At 38.9% G+C, this 14,495-nt stretch overlaps 2 long non-coding RNA genes across 2 annotated transcripts in view; one reads left to right on the top strand and one right to left on the bottom strand.

Moving 5' to 3' along the window:
• The window catches only part of LOC145736759 (uncharacterized), a 42,573-nt gene extending 40,464 nt beyond the window's left edge, over nucleotides 1-2,109 (bottom strand). Inside the window, exon 1 of the long non-coding RNA XR_014180099.1 lies at nucleotides 1,767-2,109. This is a non-coding gene — a long non-coding RNA (uncharacterized LOC145736759). The remainder of the gene's footprint in view (nucleotides 1-1,766) is intronic.
• LOC145736752 (uncharacterized) overlaps nucleotides 1-14,495 on the top strand; it is a 200,977-nt gene that overhangs the window by 17,029 nt on the left and 169,453 nt on the right. The window lies entirely within an intron of this gene.

Below are 14,495 nucleotides of genomic sequence, written 5' to 3'. Positions count from 1 at the left end.
ACTGATGATAAAAAATATAGTAAAAAAATATTTAAAATTATTATATTTTATGAAGTCACACTTTTTTAAGTGTCACCCTGTTACACTTAAATATATATTTCGGAAATAGCCCTTTCGGTTTAATGTAGGTCTCCGTTGACACGAAATTTTTAATTCTACGGTTTTCCGCTATCTTATCTTAAGTTAAAAAGACCACCTGTACAGAGTGGTTCAGATTTTAATACGCAAACTTAAACCGCGTATTCTACGTCTAGAAATAACTATAGTCAGCTATATAAAGTATATTCCAAAAATGCTTTGTTAAAGAAATACAGTGTGGAAGTTTTAATTTTCTTGTAGTTTTAGCCCCCCAAATGGTTTTCTAGTGAGCCAATAATGTTTCTTTCCTAAAATTAAAATTCCTGATTTGATTTATAAACTTTTTTCTGTCATTTATTGCTTCCGTATCTGTAACCGTTTTCAAGCAGATTTTTTATTTTCATGAAAGAACATCTGAATTTTATAATGCAAATTGGAAGATAGTTTGGGATGGTTTTTCTGATAAATTTGTAACTAACTTGTAACTGCGACAAGAACGGAAAAAATTAAAGAGTAAAAAAAGTTTCTAAACTAAATGTTTGTGGAAGAAAAAAAGGCATGATAAAATACATTAGTCCAAATTTGAGCTAAATGTCTCAAAAACTGTAACCAATAAAACTACAAAAAATAAAACTTTAACACCCTGTATTTCTGTAACAAAGCATCTTTGAATATAGTTTATTTAGCAAACTGTAGTTATTTTTAGACGTAGAATACGCGATTTAAGTTTGCGACTTAAAACCGAAAACATCCTGACGCCTAAAACACGGTTAATAAGATAAGCTTTACATCTAAACCTGTAAAATATGTGTACTTAACATGTTTGGTTTTATTACCGGTGTCAACATTTCTTAAGTAGTATAAATTGTTAGGTTAGAAAAATGAAATACAGTGCATATAGACTGTTCACGATCTTCTTGGATATCTATCCTATACATGGAATTTTCTCTGTATATTGAAACGACAACATTTTTTTAAACGCCGAGAAAGATTTTTTGGTATAATGTTCAGAGGGACACTGAAAGTTGTCACATTTAAGTAAACAATTATCATTATTTGGCTGATGTACAAAACCAACAGTTTCAAGAACAATAATTGTAGTACGAATTAATTAATAAGTAATAGATGTCTATCATTAAAACACCAATGCTTACTGTCCTCGAAATAACCAATTTAACAAAATAAAACAAGATATTTAATATATATTAATTTATGAATCTTGTTTAACTCTCAGAAGAAGACACTTGCATTATCGAACATTTCATTATTAGTGGGCAACGCGGCAATGAAATTGAAAGAAATATTTTCCTATAACTTTAAATAAAATCATTGTCAAAAATATACAGAGGGCAAAATTTCAAAATTCCATGCCTAGAGTAGATCTAAGGTCGTGAACAGACTATAAGTATAATAATAAAGGCTACTTAGTTAAAAACAGCAAAAAAAAAAATTTAAGCTTTGAATTTATTTGACCAATTTTATAAATCATTATGTTTTCTTGGTTTTTGGTCAACTTTTCAGGCCAATTCACAATGAAACAGCATTCAAGTCAAAAATTTTTTCTTTAATGTGAACGTTTCTTAGTTTATTTAAATCCTTCTTCAACCCAAGATTACGGGTGAACAATAGCTAGAAGGTTATACATTTCAATAAAAAAGCAATAAAAAGCGTTTTATAAATAGACTTACCTATCGATAAAAAGCAGCCCACACAAACATACATCAGTGACAATAAAATTTCGACCATGTAGGCAGCTAAGTATGACATCATATTAATTTTAATTATTTTTAAGTAATTTATTTTGAGGGGTTATATTTTAAATATTTCGGCCATATTGTCAGTAGCCTTGAAAATAAGCAGGCCCAAACTGAACAGTCTATTTGTTGGAACCAAAATTTGTTTATATTAACAACATTCCTGAGATCAAACCTGAAACGCTCTGTCTACCCCTCCACATTGGCATCAATTAATTATACCAGAATACATTTTACATACAGGGTGGCGCAAAAGTCCCATATTGTTGTTATTTCTGGTTTTTCTAAAAAAACATGCTTATATTAAAGTTAATCAGGATATAATCAGGAATAGAACACCCTGTATCTAAGCAATGCATCTTATACTCCTACCAATTTTTTTCAACTTTCATTAAGATGTCTCTATGTTTATCTTCGCTAGTTTGGGGGCTATTTTAATTTTTCTGAATTATTGCCTAAAAAACGCGTAAAAATAAATAAATAAATTTAAATGTTACTTTCGAAGTTGGTAATGATCACGATATATAACTATGAAAAAAAAAAAAAAAAACATATATATATAGCCGACTGAAGCAAATTGATAAAATATATGGTTGAACAAGTTTTGTCAAACATTGCAATATAATTATAAATCGTTTATTAATTTATTATGTTCACTTTGATTTGCATTTCTAGACTATCTCATTTTAGTTATAATACCAGTCCTTGAGTATTTAAAATCAATATTGTTATTATTTTATATACATGATTTATTCCTTAGATTAACAATGTTTATTGAGTTGGGTCATTTTTGTGTCCTCAATTTTTCAATAGGTCGTTAAAAAGGAAATTTTCCTATTGTTTGTTTAAAACTTTAAATTCTAGTTTTTTGGGGGAAACAAATTATAGTTTTTAGGGTGGCAAATTAAAGAACGTTCTAACTTATGACTCTTATAGATTAAAAAGCCTGTCATTTTTGTTTGACGACCAATTAACTTAAATTTTATCTTAAAAAAGCATTGCCTATAATTTGTTCAGTCTAATATCAGGCATTATGCTTAAAAACACCATCATATAACTATAATCCGTGAAATTCATGGTCAACTTTACAGAGTGCCGCAGAAATTTAAGATGTGGTAAAGTTGCATTTTTTAAATGCCTTATATTACATTTATTTAAATATTTCTGTTGTTTGTAAGAAGGATTTGTTAAATGAATGACACATCCAGCGTGCACCGTTTTTCATAAAAAAACGTACAAGAGTTAAAAATTTCCATGTTTGCAAATCCGAAAACCAAAGAAGAAATTAGAAGTAGTGAACGTCAAGGAATTTGACTTAAACTTTTTCATTTATCATAATCTATGTCAAAATGCCTTTTGCAATCCTTTTCGGGTAAAAAAATGTTCAACAAAATTTGGATTAAAATGTCGGCTTTAAATTTAAATTTAATACAACATATACTAATCCGTCTTATAAAGAAATAAAACTATTCACAATATTTAAGGTAAAACTACCAATAGACGACGACCTATAAAAAGTCTAAAAAACTTAAAAATGAACCACCAGGCGAAGGGTAAAAATGTTTGACGGAATTTAAATCAGTATAGTTTGTCCAAAAAGAAGTTATTCCCAATGAAACTGATGTACTACCTGCCATAAATATGGACCGAAATTTATTTAGAGTATGGCAGCCGGAAATCAGTGTGAAGGGAGAGAGAATTAGCTATGTTTGGAAGAAACTGAGTACCAATGTGACTTTGCGAGTGTCATCTATTGGCAAAATGGCCATGCCATCTTTTAGTAGAGCATGTTGTCTATTGCTTAAAACGCAAGCCATCTTTTAGCAAATTGGACATATTTATGTAAGGGATAAACACACTTCAAAATAAATAAAAGTTATAAATTTGTTGTCGAACCTTTTATAAAAAAACTACTACATAGGTCGATAAAAAATGCTATGGGAAATAACTAGTGCATGCCTACAATTTGTTTAAAAAACAAACTGTATTTTTAAATGTTTACATTTTATCTTCAGAATGGCCACATATAAGAATGATTACCTTAGTTTACAGGGTGTTCAATTTTAAAGCAAATTTTTTCTACACCACAATTTTCTGGGACAGCCTGTTCCAACCGACACTTATTTTTTTCAATTGGGCAAGACATAAATCCGTATGCATCCGAGGGATATCAGTTGCGGCACACTGTATATTAACTTGCCTTAAAATGTTGTTATTTGTAGCTTATTGTAATTTGTTATTGCAGCAAAATGCAATATACGTAGCGGATGGCGCTAATACAAATTCAACATGCAAAAAAAAAAATGTGAAATGCCTAACATATTTTAACAAGAAGGGACAGGGATCAGGGACATAATTCCTTTGATGTTGGGGTGATATTTTTGGCTGACCTCGGTTTCCCTTTGGTAGGAAACATGTTACCGGTTGTCTCTTTCTTTGAAATAAAAAACATCTAATTTTCAGAATCAGATTTAATACTAATTTCTAACTAATTTCTTATAATCATTGTTTACTTCTTTTGAGTCAAAGTGTTTTAAGTTCGCCTATTAATCATTGGAAGATGTCAGTCCTTATTAACTAACATTAACTTTAAACCGATGTTTCAAAACAAATATTTGATGTGGTCTGAGATACGGCAACGTTTTTCAACAACTTGAATGACCAACTAATAAAATTCCTGATATTCAACGGACAAAGCCGTTATCAGTCGATTGTCAATTTAACTTTGGTAGGAAGAGTCCATCTCTCTCTAATTCGCTTTTTCTTTTCAACTGTCTGTTTTTGTTAAATAGCTATTCTTTGATATTAGCTACTAAATAGTATTCAAACAATATTGTCTTAAAGTTTTATATCAATCCATTCAAGGATGGTATACTTTTACTACTATACTTTTATTTTATTGGCTCTTAACCTAGTACACAATTACTGTCAAAATAAATGAACGTAAAAAAGTAAAAAATTACTTCTGTCCATTTGAAAATTTTTACATTTTTGGCTGACATTTTTCACAACACTTAGAGAGCTTGAACTAAGACTTTAAAACAGTAAAAGCTAATTAGTGAGATAAGTTTAAGTTGGTTATCCTTCTAAGTTACTTTTCAAAAACTGCACTCCTACTAGTCAATTCTTCTAATCGTGGAAGTGTTCGAATTAAGGTGCAACACCATAAAATGTAATATTAAAATAGACATTACGCTTGCAAGTTTGTGAATTAAATTTTAAAATTTTAACCTTTTATTATTAGAGAACTAAACAGAAGACATCAATTTAAAAATTTCGAAACATGTTTGGCAATTTTTAAATTTTAAAAATCTCTAAACTTGTGTTTTGAGATACCATTGAGACCTATTATTGAATATCACACCAACTAAGTTCTAAAATGTTCCCAGCTATTAAATAAACTAGGTTGTATGCAAAAACGTCTAGTACAATATTTCTTACCCTGTATTCTGTAATTAATAAAGGAATTACTTTTATTGAAAATCCATCTGTGCATCTCATCTTATAAGAAACGGTTTTTCGAACCCCTCTTTGCTATTAAACGGAATTTTGGAGATTCAGGTCGTTCAAAATAACCATAAATTTTGCTGTTTCAAAAGAAGGTGGAAAATATTTAAATTTTTGGTTTCTTTCCAAGTTAGCGCAATACTATCAAAGTCGAAAACTTATAATAGGCAGAATAGCGCAGAATTAAAAAAATTAAGTCAACCAGTTGGGTTCTACTTCCGACATGAATAAAAGTGCCTTTCTCTAGAAAATATTCTAAATGAGTATGTCAAGTCAGCTTTAGTTTGAGACATAACTTTTTAAAAGATCACACATTCAATTAATAAAGCCGATATTGGTGCGACACTCTGTATAAGACAGCAAACTAGTTAGGACGCCCAGTATATATTAATAAAAGTTGAGTGGCCTTCAAATTCGTTATGTACTCTCGATCATTTGGCCTCCAACCCCCTCACTCTTATATTCAACTACGAAATTTGGTATATGCTCTCGATCAACTGGCCTCCAGTGAGTAATGCCGCGGTGTTGCCGCGTTTTTTGAGTCGGATTAGCGGTATTTCATGCGGAGTTGATGCCGCACAGGCCGTGTGTCGTTTGTATAAACGTATGAGATCGCTCCGCCACGTGGTGGAATTTTCGTAAACTACATTGTATAACTGTATATGTGTATTGCTAAAATGGCCTTCGACATAAATTTTGCGTACGGCCTCCAGGAGGCCAGAGAGACATCCTGAGAAATTATTAAGGTCGATTCGTATTGGCCTCCGATTTTTCGAATTCGCCTCCGTTTTGGAGGCGTGTGCGAATGTTAAACTATGCGAGTCGGAGGTGTATATGTCGAAATGCATATATATTTATATGTCTGTTCATTATGTTTTAAGCGATACATTATAATGGTATTACAACTAAGCCTTCACAACGTTGCCAAATCTCAGAATGCTATTTCAGTATGTTTCAAAACCGCTCCTTTGAAAACCGGTATTTCAAGCCCAATCAGAAAGTAGGCGCGCCATTATACATGACAGGAGAGAATGGTCTCAGATAAGCGGGTCAAGCAAGACTACTGCTTTTTACCCTCCCAACGCTGTAGACCAAAAGGAAAGGTCCGGAAGAAGGACTCCGTTAACAGTCACTGGTATTTCCCTTTCGGGAATTACCAGTGTTGCAACGGCGTCCCCTGTCCTGGGTGAGAGTGTCCCGGATGACAACGGGGCTCTTCTGCGCTCTTCTTGTCTTGAATTCTTCTTTCGTCGTCAGCTGGTCATCCTGGTGGAGGTCATGGCATATTTTTGGATGATCAATAGAGTTAGAGGGCTAATCAATTAATCATCCAAGAATATTTGTGGGGAGTATGGATCAGAGGTTAGGAGGTTGATTTCCTTATCCTGTTGCCTATATAGGCAGGCGGGGAGAAATCTGGGAGGTGTAGCCAGAGCCCGGTTAGCACCGAGTTAGCTACGGTTGGATTATACCCAAGTTTTGAGAATAAATTCTCGCCACCCGGGGAGAAAGTCGTTGGTGGGGGGGTTGGTCTTCTTTATCCTGGCTGGATTGGTCATGGCTGCTACCTGAAACATAAAAACAGAAAACATTAATAATACTTGCTTCAAAAATGAAGTTGAAGTCGAAGTCGGGTGTTGTCAAATCCGGGTGTGGTCATGATCGGCTGTTCAGTGCTGTCATCTATCGTCCAGCAACTGATGTCTTGGCCGTTTATGGGGGGCTTCCATTTCTGGGTCATAGTCGATGGCGTTCCTTATGAGTGGATTCTGGTGTTCCGCCATCTTGTCAAAGAACTTGTGTGCATGTTCTTTGATCTTTACTGTCGCTGTTTTGTATTGGAGATCTCTGGTGATGGTGTCGTTTCTGACATACCACGGGGCGTCTATGGCTGATCTTAGCGCTATGTTTTCCACTGCTTGAAGGCGTTTCAAGTGGGTCTTTGCTGCATATCCCCAGGCTGCTGAGGCATATGTCAGGTGCGGTTGAATGATTGTCCTGATTAGTGTCAGCTTGGTTTTGACGCTGGTTTTGGCATCTCTACCGATGACTGGGTAGAGCTGAGCCCTGGCAAGCTTTGCTTTCGCCCGGGCTTTTTCGATTTGACACTTCCATGTTAGTGTCTTATGTAATTCTACGCCGAGGTATGTCACGTTGTTTCTCCATGGAATATCTTCATCTTGGACTCGGGGGTTGGTTTCCGGTCTGAGTTTGCGCCGCTTGCTAAATAGTATAGCTTGTGTCTTGGCGGCGTTCAGTTTGATTTTCCATATCGTGCACCATTTTTCCAGTGTCTCCAGTTTGCCTTGGAGTCTTAGAGTGAGTAGCCTGACGTTTCTGGATTTGGCCAGTAGCGCGGTGTCATCTGCGTATAGCGCCAGGTTCCATCCTGTTGCGCGCAGTATGTCGCTTATGTAGATGTTGTACAGGAACGGTGAGAGGACCGCCCCCTACGGTACCCCTGCTTTCATCTCCCTGTACGTCGAGCAGACTCCTTCAGTCTTTACTCTGAATTTTCGCGCAGTCAGGACAGATCTCACTATCTTTACTTGGCTGATTGGGAATCCGGCATCCACCATCTTGATGAGCAGTCCTTTGTGCCAAACGCGATCAAAGGCTTTTGATACGTCCAGCAAGACTGCTCCGGTGGCTTCCTTGTGATTGAATCCACTTGTGATGAATTCAACCATTCGGTGGATCTGTTGTTCTGTCGAGTGTCCATGTCTGAATCCAAACTGCTCATCAGGAATGATGTGCAGTTCTTCAGTTTCTTTGAGCCTCTTCAGGATTATTGCTTCCGTTAATTTCCCCATGCTTGGAAGTAAGCTGATTGGTCTGTAATTTTGGGAAAATAGGTGATCTTTTCCTGGTTTTGGAAACAAAATCACATCTGCCATTTTTCATCGGTCTGGAAATTGCCGCAAACGCAGTGATGCGTTGATGATGTTGGTCAGTGCGGCTAGTGGTTGTCTTGGCAGTTTTCTCAGTGGAATGTTTCCAATTCCATCACATCCTGACTCTTGTATGATGTCTCGACTCCGTTGCTTGCTTGAGATCCCGTATGATGTCTCGGAGTTCATCGGGCGAGGTATGCCTAATCGGAACGTTGTCCGGCTGACCGTTGATACCTCTGGCTTTTCTCTCAACTTCGATTTCCCAATCTTCAGCTTCGAGATCTTCGGTGTCATTTTCTCGAACCTGTTGCTCCAAACTGTCGGCGAATGTTTCTGCCTTGTCTTGTTTCAGGTAAACGATCCCGTTTTCTCCATGCAGAGGCGTTATTGTTTTTCTCTTTATTTTGAGAGCTCTGCAGGTTTTCCAGATGCTGCGGTCTTGCGGGTCTAGAGTTTCTAGATGTTCTTGCCACTGCTTGTCTCGGTGTTCTTGCAGAGCTGCTGTCACTCTCCTGTTGAGTTCATTCAGGAGGTTTCTGTCTCCGGGATCGTTTGTCCTGATGGCAGTTCTTTTGGCTCGTCTTCTTTCCTGGATCAGTTGTTTAGTAGTTTTAGGAATTCCAGCAGGGTAATTCCTGATTCTTGGCCTGGTTTGTGTGGTGGTACTGGCCTCTATCGCTGCATTTATTGCATTTTCCAATGCAAGTATTGCATCCTCAATATCCTGACGATGTTCGAGTCTAGGAATCGGGGAAAAGTCGCGCTGCAGGATTGCTTGGAATTTTCCCAGTCAGTTGTTCTGCTGGTAAATGTCGTTTCTTGCTGGTTTCCTTCATCTCCTAGTGCTAGGAAGACAGGATTGTGGTCGGACGAACCTTCATTGTTTACTGTGATTTCGTATCTCATTGCAAGGTTGCGAATGAGTGCGAAATCCAGCACATCGTTCACTCTGTTGTTGCTGAAGTGTGTAGGTTCTTCCGGTGCTATCACATCTATGTCTTCTCTTCTATCCAGGAAAGTTTGGAGCTCTCTTCCTCTTTGGTTGGCTACTCTACTATTCCACCGCTGTGATTTAGCATTGAAATCGCCTATGGCAACGTGTTGGCCTGGTTGCCGTCGAAACAGGAGTGTTTCTAGGTCGTTTTCCTCGAGTTGCTGCCGGGGTGGTTGATAGCAGCAGCAAACCCTGAGTTTTCCTGCTGTGGTTTCGATTTCAACTGCTATTGTCTCCATTGCGTTGGTGTTCAATGGTGGCATTTCAGCGTGTGGAATTGAGTTCTTTATGAGCAGGGCTACGCCCCCTGCTGCCAGTCTTGCCGGTGGTCTGTCCCTCCTGTAGACAGCATATCCTGGGATACCGAAATGGTCGGTCTGCCGTATACGGGTCTCCTGTATAACAGCGACATCCACATTTAGCCTAGTTAGTAGTTCTACTAACTCGGTTTTTCGGGTCCTGATGCCGTTGATGTTCCACGACATTATCTGCAGGAATGATGCTGTCCGGTGTGCTGCCATTAATTGTTCTTATTAACAGTCATTGGCGGCAGTTGTGCGAAAAATGTACTCATGGCTGCGTACATTTGTTGCATTTGCTGCATCATGGCGGTGAAATCCATGATGGCTGGTGGGGGGGCGACGGCCTCGCGGGCTGCGGGCTTTTGTTTTGGCGCTCCGCTGGCGGCTCTACCGGCTTTCGCTGCTTCGTCGAAACTTTTGCCTGTTTGCCGGTTTGCAGCTGGTTGTGGTCGGGTTGCCGTTTTTGTTGGGGCGGGGGCTGGTTTTTTGGCCGCTGCAGCATATTTTGAGCACCCTCGGTAGCTGGCTGGATGTAGGCCGTTGCAGTTGACGCACTTGGCCGGCACATCTCTTGTTTTTTTGCAGTCTACTGAGTGGTGTGACTCACTGAATTTGACGCATTTCGGTGACGCGCGGTGCAATAGGCCTGGGTATGGCCGTATTGCTGGCACCGATGGCATTGGCTGGGCCCTGTTTTGGCTCGTTGCGGCTCAACCCTGACTACGAGGTGGCAACACCGCGTGATTTTAAAAATTGCCTCTTTAAAATCTTTTGTTGTCTGGACAAGCACTAATGGAATGTCCTTTTTGTCACGCTGGTTACGCATTCTTTGGACTGACGTGGTCGGCAGTCCTTGGCTTGCTAGGTCTTGTTTGATGTCTTCGGCCGCGATGTTTATTGGTAGGCCTCTGATGACCGCCCTAATTGTTTTTTCTTCAGGAAGGGAATATGTGTGGAATTCCCTTTTTTCCTCTCTCAGTAGCTTGGAGAGAGTCCTGTAGTCTTGGGCGGTGGTTGGTATAAGTTGTGTAGTTAATGCGGCGCTCCCGCAGCTTCCCGCATACCATTGTCCATTCGGAGGCATTTTTTAGTACCACTGGCGGTACTTTTGGCACATTTTCCGTCTCAATGGACGGCGACTTGGCTTCCGAGCCTTCCACTTGCGTGGTCGGATTCACAAGCTGGGGCTGGCTACTCCTCGGAGTATCCACGTCGCACATCTCCATCTCAACGTGCTTTTCCGTTTGTTTGCCATCTGGTGCCTCGAATGATGGTTCATCCGTTTTTAGGCGTTTTCATCCTTTGTCAGGGTTTTTTGCCCTCGCCGCTGCTTGTTGTTGGTCTGTTCGTATATCTTGAGTCAATCATATCAGAAAGTCCATCTGCGTGCCTTGGTTTGCCAAAAGCTGCTCCAGATGCTCTATTCTCTTTTGGAGTTTGGCGTTGTTGAGAACCACAAAGAAAGCAGAAAAACAGAAACACACAAGTTCACTAATCGCGTCGGGTTGGTTCGGGTGTCGCTTCGGTTACCGTCGGCTACGCGTCCGCTCCGTCTCGATGCTTGCTGTAAACTCTCTAGAAAGCAGGGTTTTTGTCCAGTTTGGGGAGATGTGGTCGCCATTTTCTTGAGAGAGATTCCATTGCCCTCTGCTTTACCAGAACGTGTTGTTTTGCTAATTTTCGGATATTTTGTTCAATTACCCTTAAAAGAGTATTTAAAATTAAAATTAACAATCACCTGGTACTGCAAGACGCCCTGAAGGATAGGCTTATCTCTCTGTTAGCCCTGGACACCCAGTTTCTTCAGCAGGAATCGGTTGGCATCGGCCTCGTTTTAGTTTTTTTGTGCAGATCTGTTATGGTAAGTTTTCTATAGCAACATATTAATTTTCTGAGTGGCACTGTGTAACTTACTTTGGTCTTTTAAAGATCTGAGGGAGTCGACTTCTACCCTTTAGTATAACATCCGGTTATACCCTCTGAAATGGTCGTACAAATCCGGTAGAGATTGACCCGACCAGCACAATATTACGCCAAAAATCTGACATGTTTGCAACTTAGTCATCATTTTTGCCAGCAGTACTCCAAGCATCCATTTGTAGAGATTTTCGGATGAGATAGAACTTCAAGAACCTTCGAAGACACCAGGTTCAAGCCTGTGTATTAAGGCCAGTTCATTCCAATTCTTTCTTTAGATTTTAATCACCGTTTTTCACAAACATACCACTAGACTCAGATTCCAAAAAAATACAGGACCAAAGCTCCCCTTTATTTAAGTACTGCTCATAATTAAATCACTTTTATACTTCTGATCAGTGAAACCTAACAAAGGTTGATTTATCTTCTAATAGCAATTTCATTATTGTGAACTATAGTCGACTATAGGGTGATACCATTTGTCAATTATAAATATACGCTATCTCAACGTTTTAACACCGAATAATGATTTACCTGCTATTTACATTATTATAAACTACTCATCTATTGAACTGTAATAACAACATGGTATGTTAAACAAACCCAGTAAAGTTATTTTATAAGGGGAATATTAATTTGTGTTTATTTAGTGTTCACTAGTTGCTTTAATACCCGTTCATAAGATATTTCCTTTTCATTTATTTTCGCAGTTTCATCATCATCAAAACTGCGTGGCGCCCATTTTAAATTTCTTTTTTCACTATAATTATTATTGAAAAGCAAATACAGACATCTTAAGAAAATTGCCTTCGAACCCATAGTGCTCACCAGATGAAAGCTGCCGTTTGCATTCCTTATTATATTAGGCAAGATAAGGTTACAACTTGGAGCAGTAGGTAACCAAGTGCCACACCCGAGTATCAGCCCTAGCAAAGAAAACAGTGTGGGCGTGCAGCAAGACTTGCCGCACCTACTTACCTCCCTTTGCTAATACCATAACGACTTTACCGGCCCGGTGAATGCCTTCGGACACGAGTCTAGGGTTCATTCATCCCCGATAAAGCGTTTGCCCTCCGTGAACTTTCCGTCTCCTTGATCCTGCATCCCACATCCTGCATCCCACATCATGCTCTACGCCATCTTGGCAATCTGGGGGTAAGATTACTGTACCAATTGATTTAACTTCTCAAATAAAGTGGGTTACCTGTGGAAACCTGAGTTTTCTTCCCTCTGGGCTACCCATTAACGTGACAATATTCGAATAAACTAACGTTGATAGGGACAATTCGTAAAAACGAAAGAAAACTGCCAGAAGAATTTGCTCGTCCTGACAAAAAAAGACCAGTAAAATCTTAAACTATACGTTTGGCTTCCGACAAAATGTGCTCGTGTCCTCCAAACCACAACAGCAAATAAAAATGTTTTTTTTGTGTCCAGTCTGCATCATGATAATATAGATCAAAATACGGGAAAACCAGAAAAAACACAAAAGGAAAAGTCGACACAGCAGACAAACTGTGCGCTGCCTATGACTGTGCAAGAAATACAAAAAGATGGTCTATGGATGTGATTTATTCACTTATAAGTATTGCTGGTATCAATACCATGGTAATTCACAAATGTAACAGTCCAAACTCCTTCAAAAGATGGGAATTTCTTCGAAACTTAGCGTTGCAGCTAGTCAATAATCATCTCCATCTAAGGGCTGAGCTTAGTTTCTTGCCGTAAGTACTTACATTACAAATAAAGAAAATTATTGACTATGAAAGGCCCACACAACAAGCAACAACTACAGACACTGTTCCAAAAAAAGGCGGTTGTAGTTACTGTGACCAAAAAAAGAATATACCAACTAAATATAGTTGCACAAAGTGTGAAAAATAATATGTTTGAACTGTTCTGAGTAATTGAAAATAAATGATAATGCTTATGTGAGCTCTAACACTATTTTTACAAAATCTTTGTTAAAACTATTATTATTTAAGTTGCGCGCTGACAGTCCGCCGCGTGTAAGTGTGAAAAAAATAGCAGCGCGTGTAACGGAACGGAGATCCAAAAGTCCATTTTTGAATTATTTGCGGGTTTTTCGGAGTAAATACTGCGGATCGCCTCAAACGAAGATTGCCATAGAATGAGCGAAATGCTGGCCTTTTTTAACAATGCCACCTGCCCATCACCAAGGTCTGGTCTTTAATTTCCTGCTGGTAGCGGGAAAACAGTCAAGTGACTGGAGGATGAATAGAAATACGCTTCTCCTTAAAGAGGGTAAGGACGGTAGAATGACTGAGAACTACCGGCCTATAACCATCTCGTCACTGATCTCTAGGGAATACTACGGGATGTTGGACGCTAGGATAAACTGGTCACGTTCTCGTCCAGGCAAAAAGGTTTTGTTTCGGAACCTGGGTGCTTCCGCAATGTACACGTCCTGGATGAGCTGCTGAGGCATGCTAAATCGCACCAGGGCCTGGTCCTAACGCCGTTGGACGTAAGCAAAGCGTTCGAAACGGTTCCGCACGAAGTTCTGGGACAGGCGTTACGGAGCACGGGGCTTCCCGATCACGTCATACGCATCGTAAAGGAGGCCTACCGGGATGAGGACACAACAATTGACCTGAATCGCAGTAAGATCACCGTGCGACTCCAGCTAGGTGTGAAGCAGGGAGATCCGCTCTCCCCCACCCTATTTAATATGGTGTGCGATAAGCTTCTTCGCCTGCTGGAAAGCAGAGAAGGATACAACCTGAATGAGGACAACTCAGTCAGCTGTCTAGCTTTTGCCGACAACTTGTTGCTTGTGGCCAGCAACGAGAAAATCGCGCAACGTCAGTTGGAATATGTACATATTATAGTAATAAACATATTGATTTATGTGAGAACCTTTTATGATTGCTGACTTCAAATGTGAGACAAAAGAACTACGAAGTTAAATTATTTTAATTAGTCTTTTACGGTAATCATTTAGAGACACTAAAGGATAAACAATGATTATTTAATACACGTTTATTAATGAGTACTGTATAACGCTAATGAGGTGAAAGAAGACTTT

The sequence above is a fragment of the Ips typographus genome, linkage group LG12, assembly GCF_016097725.1.
Source record: "Ips typographus isolate SLU linkage group LG12, UJ_Ityp_2.0, whole genome shotgun sequence".
Taxonomy (NCBI): Eukaryota; Metazoa; Arthropoda; class Insecta; order Coleoptera; family Curculionidae; genus Ips; species Ips typographus.
The sequence above is the reverse complement of the archived record's forward strand: the minus strand, read 5'-3'. Positions and strand labels throughout refer to the sequence as shown.